This window comes from Saccopteryx leptura, chromosome 4 (assembly GCF_036850995.1).
Source record: "Saccopteryx leptura isolate mSacLep1 chromosome 4, mSacLep1_pri_phased_curated, whole genome shotgun sequence".
Classification (NCBI taxonomy): Eukaryota; Metazoa; Chordata; class Mammalia; order Chiroptera; family Emballonuridae; genus Saccopteryx; species Saccopteryx leptura.
Genome location: NC_089506.1, coordinates 79924291 through 79934575, shown reverse-complemented (window position 1 = coordinate 79934575; position 10285 = coordinate 79924291).

Genomic DNA, 10285 nt, shown 5'->3' with positions numbered 1-10285 from the left:
TCCAGCATACATTAGCATAACAAAGCTCCTTCCCAAGCAAGAAGGTAATTAGCAGTATCACCTGGCAAAACAATTCACGTGGGCAGTGGTCATTTTTATAATAAAAGTGAGCAAAATCAAATAACACAAATTTTACAAACTTATTTGCCCAACAGTCAAATAATTAATAAGAGAAATTACTACCATATACACAAAATCATAGTCACAAGATTGATAAAACATATTTTATCCACCAATTTTTTTCTCTTGAAATACCATATAGTAAAATATTTTAAAAATATCTGATATCTTTGATTTAGCTAGTTTTTTTTAATCTTGTTTTTTTTTTATTTTTTTAATTTTTAGAGAGGAGAGAGAGAGAGAGAGAGTGTGTGTGTGTGTGTGTGTGTGTGTGTGTGTGTGAGAGAGAGAGAGAGAGAGAGAGAGAGAAGGGGGAGGGAGGAGCAGGAAGCATCAACTCCCATATGTGCCTTGACCAGGCAAGCCCAGGGTTTTGAACTGGCGACCTCAGAGTTTCCAGGTCGACGCTTTATCCACTGCGCCACCACAGGTCAGGCCTGATTTAGCTAGTTTGACACCATAAATTTATACCTCACAGTATTGAGGTAATGGATTTCCTAATCTCTTAAAGCTACTTTTGAAAGAATACGGACTAGAACCCAGATCTTATGACTCCAAAACATTTCCATCATGTTATGAATTCTCAATGCTTTTCTGACCCATGCTTAAATATGAGTATGAATATATGAATGTAAACATGGTCTTTGACATATTACACTTATATATGTAGATTAAAATAATGAAAGTCTGTTCCAGAATTACAAAATTTCAACTTACCCAAAGGTAAATTTTGTATATTCTCTATTTCTCTTTATTCCTCTTGCTATTTACTACAAAACCCTCATGGATGCATGGTAGAATCTCTCTGAGGAATCCATTTCCTGGAGATGAAAAGGAATGAAGTTTCCATTTGCAGTCATCCATAGAAGACTGCATGACAAGTGGCTCACATTATGGCAGAAAATGAGGAATTTGTTTATTGCCTGAGGTAAAAGGCAGGAGGGAAACTAGTTGTTTTTAATTTGGGTTGAAAAACTGACACTTAGATTGCAGGTCAGGAAGAAATGCCCACAGGTCCTCTAATTCTAAAAATAAAGCTTTCTGTCACTACTTAAAGCTAAGTAGGGAGTTAAGAATTTTATTTTCTGGAAGCTAAGGAGTGGCCAAATTCTGTGAAATCTGAGAACAGCTACATGTGATTTTCTGTTTTTAACACCCCTGTTTTAAATTCCTGTCCAATATCCTAAGACATTTGGCAAAAGCTGTTGAAGATTATAACCTGGTTATGGTTATCATTTTTAAACACAGAAGAGTTTAATGTCAATATCTGGGGAGAAAATCTGTATGAAAGAGACCAAAGTTCTGAGATACTCAATTACAGTATACAAAAAGGTATCTATTTTATCAGAGGAGTAGTGATGAGAGAAGCTACATTGAGATAAATCTTTGAATTCAAAACTCTCCAAATTGTGGATTCCCATATATCCTGGGGAGAGAAATCTAGTAAAATATTCAACTATTACCACTTAAATAGAAAAGGTGGTTTAAAGGGTATAAGAAATAAAAAACTAATGAAATCTGGAATACATGTTACTAAAACAACCTGTAGGAAACATAATGAATTAAGTGTGATAGTTACAAAATTAATTATACAAATCTAAGATGCATAAAAAATTATACAAATCTAAGATTTGTAATTCTCTATAACTGATTTTTTATTTCATGAGCATGTGGTGACAGAGGAGATGGCATGTGTTGGTCAAATAAGTTTGTAAATATGATATATAAGTTTGCTCGCTTAGAGTTTGCATTGGATGTGGGGGACAGGCTGTAAGCAGGCAGGGTTGTTATAGCCTAAGGCTTAGTTTTAAGACTAAGCCTTTCCCACTCTAAGTGACTTTGTATCAGAGACTTCCTTGTTTGTATATTGGATTAAAGGTTTTGATTTCTACACTATAAAATGAGGCAGACCGGATGCTTGCTTGCTCGGTTCCTGAGATTAGCATTAGAGAAAGGAGAGCAGAGAAAGGCCACATGGAGGAGAGGAGAAGCAGTCAAGATGGTTGAGTGCTGAAGGAGAAACCAGTTTGTGCAGGGTTTGTGCAAAGAGAAGGAAATGGGGAACAGAGGTGAATTAAGTCTGGTGAGCTAGAAACCTTTGATTCTAGGAAACTCTGATGATAAGTCAGTGGCTTTGGGAGCCCTGAATGGGAAGAGAAGTGCTTTCTCACTGTGTGTATTTCTTGCCCACCAGGTGCAAGCTAGGATTAAAGCTAATGGCCCACCAGTTATTGACTTTGTTGTTTCATTACTGTCTGTATGAATGTAATGGGAACCTGCATGGGCCAGGCAGCTGTGATGGTGGCCGTGGCTACTGGCTTTACAACACGGTGAAAGCTGATAATATCTATTGGGTTTCAAAGTTGAAACATCCTCTTAGATAGTTACTTGAAAGACTTAATCTTTAAGAATCTGACTCATTTACCTGACATAATATCTGAGTACATAGCAAACAGCTGGGCAATAATAAGTGTGGCATATGAGACTTGGCATGGATTGCTACTAAAAAGTACAAGGTGACTATGATTGTGGAAAACTAGTCCCTCAAGAAAAATGTTTATTATATCCACTGCCTTAGTCCAAGTCACTGATCATTTCAGTCTGGCATTAAAATTCCTGAATAAATGGTCATTTTGTTTCAACTCCAACATTTTTGTTTGTTTATTGTTTATTGACAGTCTCAATGCATGTCCATATTCCCTTACAGCCACGATTTTCAATCTTTTTATCTCATGGCACATATAACCTAAGTACTAAAATTCTGCGGTACATCAAAAAATATATTTTTGGCAAATCTGATGAAAAAAGTTATAATTTTGATTCATTCACAATGGATGGCTATTGTGTTGGTTGTTGTCAATTTTTTATTTTATAATCATAAGGAAAAGAGGTTAGTGTTCCTAAGTCGTTGGGTATTGCAAGATTTAAAAATAATTATGGCACACCAGTGAGCATCTTGTGGCTCTCTGGTTGAAAAGAACTGCCTTACAATGCTGGAAAAAATCCAATATTCCTGGATACCATTCACATGCCTACCTGTGATCCACAGCCATTAGGGACCCTTATATCAGTCCCATGTTTGATTGAGATGAAGGCTATCTCTACCAAGTGAGTATACACATAGGTACCACAGTAATCAGTTTATAAGGATTACATAATATAATTCTCACAATAATTTATTAGGTAGTTTTGATTTTATCTAGCATATTATAGATGCAGAAATTGAGGCACTGGAAATATAAATTAGTTTACCAAGGTCTCAATCGTAACTAATGGCAACAGCAGAATTCATTCCTAGACATTTTGACTTTTCAGCATATCATTATACATTTATATTTTGTTATTTAGTTTTAATATATAACAGATAAACCAGGGGTTGGGAAACTTTTTGGCCACATATTTTAAAATGTAATTTCATGAGAGCCATACAGTATGTTTAACACTAAATACAGGTAAATGTGTGCATTTTATGTAAGACCAACACTTTTAAAGTACAATAAGTCTCTGAATTCTTTATTTTTGTTTGTTTTTTTTGTGTGTGGTTTTTTTTTTTGTATTTTTCTGAAGCTGGAAACAGGGAGGCAGTCAGACAGACTCCCGCATGCGCCCGACCGGGATTCACCCAGCATACCCACCAGGGGGCGATGCTCTGCGGGAAGGGAAGAGAGAGACAGAGAGGAAAGAGGGGGAGAGTGGAGAAGCAGATGGGTGCTTCTCCTGTGTGCCCTGTCCGGGAATCGAACCTGGGACTTCCACACGCCAGGCCGACGCTCTACCACTGAGCCAACTGGCCAGGGCCTCTGAATTCTGTTTAATAACGTTGTTATGCTGTTGCTAACCAATGATTAATAAAATATTTCTTACCATTAATGCGACTTCTGGTGCTGCATGGTTTTGCTGATGGCTTTGTAGTCTGGTTGATACGTGGTAAGGTTAAGCTTCTTGCAGGAGTTGAGACTTCCATCCATTAAACGTGATTGTAGGTTGGACTTAATGTTCTTTAGATGTGAGAAAGACTGCTCACATGCATACGAAGAGCCAAACATTGTTAATATAGCCATATTCACATGCTGCAGTGTGTGGTAAGTGATGGGAATTGCATTCCAAGTTTTGACAATCTGCTGGTCCATGGATTGAAGTTTTTTCATTTCTCCCCACTTGTGCTTGCTCGCCAACTCTGCTTGCTGTTGTGCAAGTCTATCCAAATCTTCCTTTAGTGACTTGAACTTATTCACCCATATGTCTGAGGCCTTCAGGTCAGCAGCTTGTAGCTCAAAATCTCTGATAGAAACACCGGGGATGTAACTCAATTGGCGCTGTCCACTGCATTCTTGTGTGGATGGGAGATGAACTTAAAAAGATGAGTGCACTCATGAATTTCTCCAAAGCATGGTGTGAATGACTGCAGGAGATTAGATGTGAGGCCCGCTAGCTGCTGGAGATCAAGATGTTGAGCAGGGTCACTTGCTGTGCATGCATCTTTAAACTCTCCCAGTTTTTCAAAGTGTAGTAAATGACATGTTTCAATATCAGCGATGAAGAGTTCCAGCTTGTTTTCAAATGCAAACACTGCTTGTTGAAGGGATAAGACTGTGTTTCCAACGCCTTGCATTTTCATATTGGGCAGGTTCAGATGTTCAGTCATGTACACAAGATAGTAGAACTTCAGGAGCCACTCAGTGTTAACTAACTCAGAATGCTCGACATTTTTCATTTCAAGAAAAGTCTGGATTTTGCTCAGACAAGCCGTGAAACAGCTGAGCACCTTCCCTCTTGATAACCAATGCACATTGCTGTGCAGAAGCAGACTAGGATAATTATTCCCAACTTCATCCAGTAGTGTTTTAAACTGGCAATCATTTAAAGCTCAGGCAACAATAAATTTGACCACCCAAATGACCAGCGACATCACCTCACCAAGCTGCTCGCCACACATCTGAGCACAAAGTGCCTCCTGATGTAGGATGCAGTGAAAACTTAGGATGAGTCTCTTTTCATGTTCACAAACAAGTGCTACAAATCCTCTGCTTTTCCTCACCATGCACGGAGCACCATCAGTACACACCGAAATAAGTTTATCTATTGGTAGATTTTTTCACTAGCATACTTAGTGAAATAAATCCTCCCCTCTTGTCTCTTTCATAGGCAAAACAGCAAGATTTTCCTCACATAGTATGTCACCAACAGCATACCTTGCAATCACACTGAACTGGGAGAAATGGCTTACGTCTGTTGACTCATCCAAAACGAGAGAAAAGAATGGTGCTGCATTTATGTCCTTCACTTGTATTGCCTCAATTTGATTTGCCATCATGATGGTATGATCATGAACAGTTCTTGCTGACAGAGGCATGTCTTTTATTCATTTGATTATCTTGTCTTGATCTTAAAATTCGTCAAAAAGTTCATTGACAACATCAAGCATGAATGTTTTGGCATATTCCCCATCTGTGAATCGCTTTCCTTTTCTCACAATTGCTAAAGTATCAGCAAAGCTAATCTAATTCCAGTCACCTTGTTGGGTCCAAACATGGAGTTGCTGCTGACTAGCTTGCACTCTGCATAGTAGCTCTTGACATGCTTTCATCCTGCTGTCCCTCACTGGATATTTTGATGCAAATGTAGTATGGCATGTTTCGAAGTGCTGCTTTATATTTGACAGTTTCATCAATGTAATTTTATCATTGCAAAGTGCCTCCTGATGTAGGATGCAGTGAAAACTTAGGATGAGTCTCTTTTCATGTTCACAAACAAGTGCTACAAATCCATATTAGACACATTGCAGAACCTGCTCTCTCCACAAAGGTGAATTCCTCTGTCCATTCCTGCTGAAAAGTATGATACTCCTCATCATTTTTCTTTTAGCCATCTTCTTCATCAAAAGGGTTTTTGCAATTAGCTAGCTGACTACTTGATTAAAGAACGGAAGTATACTTCCTGACCTCACAATGACGCATGTATGTTATGCATTATCCAATAAAAATTTGGTGTTGTCCCAGAGGACAGCTGTGATTAGCTCCAGCCACCTGGAACCATAAACATGAGCAGTAGGAAATGAATGGATTGTAATACATGAGAATGTTTTACATTTTTAATGTTATTATTATTTTTTATTAAAATTTTGTCTGCAAGCCAGATGCAGCCGTCAAAAGAACCACATCTGGCTTATGAGCCATAGGTTCCCAACCCCTGAGATAAACTTTTAAATATTATAGAAATACCAACATAGGATTACATTGTTCTTGAGATGAAATGGGAAAAGTAATGTAAATTATTAACACCTAGCACATAAAATGTTGTTTATGCTGTTGTAAAGAAGTAGTAATATACAATTGTTACCTTATTTTGCATTTTTTCTCAAAATAACTCATTTAGTCAAAAGAAATATAGCACTCTTAAATTTAGAGAAAATTATGTATGCTTTTTTAGCTATCCAACCTGTAAAATGTAGTAATAAGGTTGAATAAGAGCCTAATAACTTAATGGCCACTCAAAGTCTTAAAGATATCCCAAAGGCCCTCTGACTCAATACTTTAAGATCTTAATGATATAATATGTTCATATTATTCTAAGTATCTAAACTTTTAATAAACTAAAATGACTTAAATCACTTTCATACTTAAATATAATTCTTTAAGGCTACAAAAGATATGGTTACCTATATAATTTGGGGAGGTTTGAGGACAGTTTGAGAAAGGTGTTTGTGTTGGTCTAAACGTTATTGCTTAATCTACCTCAACAATGGATATTTTCTAGCCATCCATTTAATTTGATACTTGGCATAAGAAAGCTCTGATTTCTCCAAAACATGGATTATTTTTAATAATTGAGGAATCAGATTTGTGGCCAAGAAATGACAATGAAATCTATCTAAATACAATTTTAATAATATGCATACTATTACTTTAGGTTAATGTACATAACCCAAAAATTTAAGCACCTAATCACATGGCCTTTTAGCAAGTTGACATTTATCCCCTTGTTTTCAAAATCTCTCTAATCATGAGAACTTCACCTTATGGTTATGTTTCAGAAACTGAAATTATAATACAGCCTTTCCTTAGAATGTTAATACCATCATCATATTTTAAAAATCATATTGGTCCTTTGGACATTTGCTAAACTAAATGTTTTATTGTTTCAGATATAATTTTATTTAGATATTGAAAAGTGGGGTGACTAAGTCTTTGGATATTTAGAAAATACTCTTAAGTATGCAAAAGTATAATAAAAATAACAGTTTACTGCAATCATTCAATTAAGAGTAACAGCATTTTCAAACTCTGGAATTCAATCCAAACATAAATGCATGGGATTGATAACTAGAGAATTGTCTTTGAAAGTAATGATGACATGATAGCTAATGCATGCACATGGAAACTAATTAGATTTTTTAGCTAATGAATCCCCATTTAAATAAATGTGATTCAATAAATAATGGATCCCCATGGAAAAGAATAGAATTGGATGACTAACACACCCCACTGAAATGAATGTGATTCAATAGTTATCACATCTTCATAACTGTGTGAGATTGAATTCCATTCATTTTAATTGCAATAAATTAAATTAGCTTTTGTTGATGGCCTTTTGGCTAAGTGTTCTGTCCTCTATTTCCAAACTCTATACTAACCAAATTGGCAACCTAGTCTTACTGATCTCATAGGTCTCTTCCTTCTCCAACTATATAATCTATAAAATACACGCATGGCACTCATTCCAATAGAGATGAATCACTACCAAAACTTACTAATTTCAATAAAACATTTGTTGCCAATCAGACTTCATTAATTTCAATGGAGAAATTTTACTTACTACATGTAGAACCATCCAAATACTGTACTTAAATGCTACTTTTCAAGGAAAAAGGCAAAAGCATGTTTACATATCCAAAATCCAATTTGTAATGCATATCTTTTTCTATATATCACTTAAACTCAGAAAACCATTTTTAAAAATTAAAATTAAAGTGTTAAGAATATAGTTTATTAATAAATGTATAACTTGCATGTAAAATTGTGAAAATACAATGTGAAAATAGATTTTTGAAAACAAAGCACATGATTATCAAAAACTACTAATTTTTATAAACCATCCTTTTCTAGAGTATTTATACCAATTATTATTTCTATTTATGTTCACAGTTTCAATTTATTTGTGTATATTTTGAGGCCACTACTGTTGTATTTATCTAACTATTCCAAAATTATGGGGCATGAAACCATAGTAAATCTCTGATGAAGCAGTTAAATTAGAAAATGTATAAATAAATAAATAAATAAATAAATAAATAAATAAATAAACAAACAAAAGGTTACAATATATTATGGAAATAAAAATTTACTGAGCCTTAACAATAATTTACATAGTGGAATAAAGATAATATATACACACACTCATGAGCGTGTATAATCTTTATATAATTTTCATAATTATTCCTTGAGCTGCTAAGACTTTTTAAAATGAGTAAACTGAGTCAAAGTAGGAGTGAATAAAAGGCTGCATCACCAAAAATGTATGCCCGAAGTGCATGTATGCTAGCTAGATAAAACAGACACTTGTTTCTTTCTTATGTTATGTCTTTATCACCTTAACATATGAAGGTCTTTTGTATGATTATCTTAAATTATTTGAGGACTACAACACGTTACAACTTGGGAAAATTATGCAGCGTTAAAAATCATTGCCTATATAAAATGAGGGAAAGAACTTAAAATAATAAAACCTGTCTTAAGCAACTACTTTTGAGTATGTTTGAGAAGGAAAAAGACAGAAAAACAGTGTGGCTAACTTGAGCAAATCATATTATTTAAGTGATTAAATAATTGGATTAAAATACAGTAATAATATTCAGCTAAAGATTTACTTTCCAATCTTCAATCCAACATATGAAAATTATGAAAATCCCCAACAAAATTACTTGTCAGAATCTTGAATAAAGACATTGAATTTGAAAAACAGATTCTTTATATAAACAGTTTTCTGAAACCTTAAGAAGTTTAATTCTTTTTATATCCTATTTCTTCCTTCAGTTAATGATTTCCTAATAGAATTCAAATTATCTCAAATAAATGTGACTTCAATAATTTTTCTGTTGTTATTAACACAATTCAAATATTGGCCAATAAAAAATAATGCCATGTACAAAAAATTATTTCATACTGAATATACTTTACTATTATTATATGCATACTTTATTGAAATTTAATCAAGAAATCAAACAAGAAAGCAATAGCTCTTAGAAACAATTTCAAGTGTAGTAAAATAAGTCATATTATAAGTATTTTTAATATATTCACTACTCTTGGCTTTTTACTATTTTAAAATATCCTAAAAAGAATAGTTCTACATTTGATATTTGAAGTAGGTGATTTTTAATTATATTTAAGATTTAAAAAATAATATATATACAGATTATTTTATATCATTCTGATTTGCTATGTATTTGATAATTCTCAATTTCCCCTGAATATCCGCTGAACTTTCAAATGTAACACTTGAGGACGTTCAATCTTTCATTAGAAAAAAATATTATTCTTCATATTTAGAGACAAGAAAGAGTAAAAAGAAGAGAGATATAAATTTCTCTATAGGTATAAGAAAGAAATATATCAGAGAGTATCCTACATTATTTTTTTCTATATAGTGGGAAAATAAATTATCAGCCAAACTAACACAATATTTCAAAAAATAATAGTTACGGTTATCATATGTTGCATTTAGATAATCCAAGAATATGCTTAGCTGGAAAATCTCAGAAATATTATGCAACTACTTTTTATATATAACAGACTATATAGCACTTCCCAGTTCTTTGATAATTATATTGAAACATGTTTAAAATAGCATACAAAGAAGCTTAGAGCTATGCTATTTTATTTTATATTTTTGAAAAATAAGCAGCATAGCATTGTTGATAGGAACATGTAATCTAAATTTAAAGTCATAACTCCAACTTTCCATCTACCTTGACTGTGACTTCTGGTAGGGAACTATCCTCTCTATCCCCAGTTAATTTATGTTGTTCCTCTAAGACATAATAATATCTATTTTATAGCATTGTTATACAGATGAAATGAATTAAAGTTGGAGTTAGAACAGTGCCTGACACATAGTAAGCACTATAAAAATTACTTTAAAAAGCATTTTTAAAAGACCACTATAC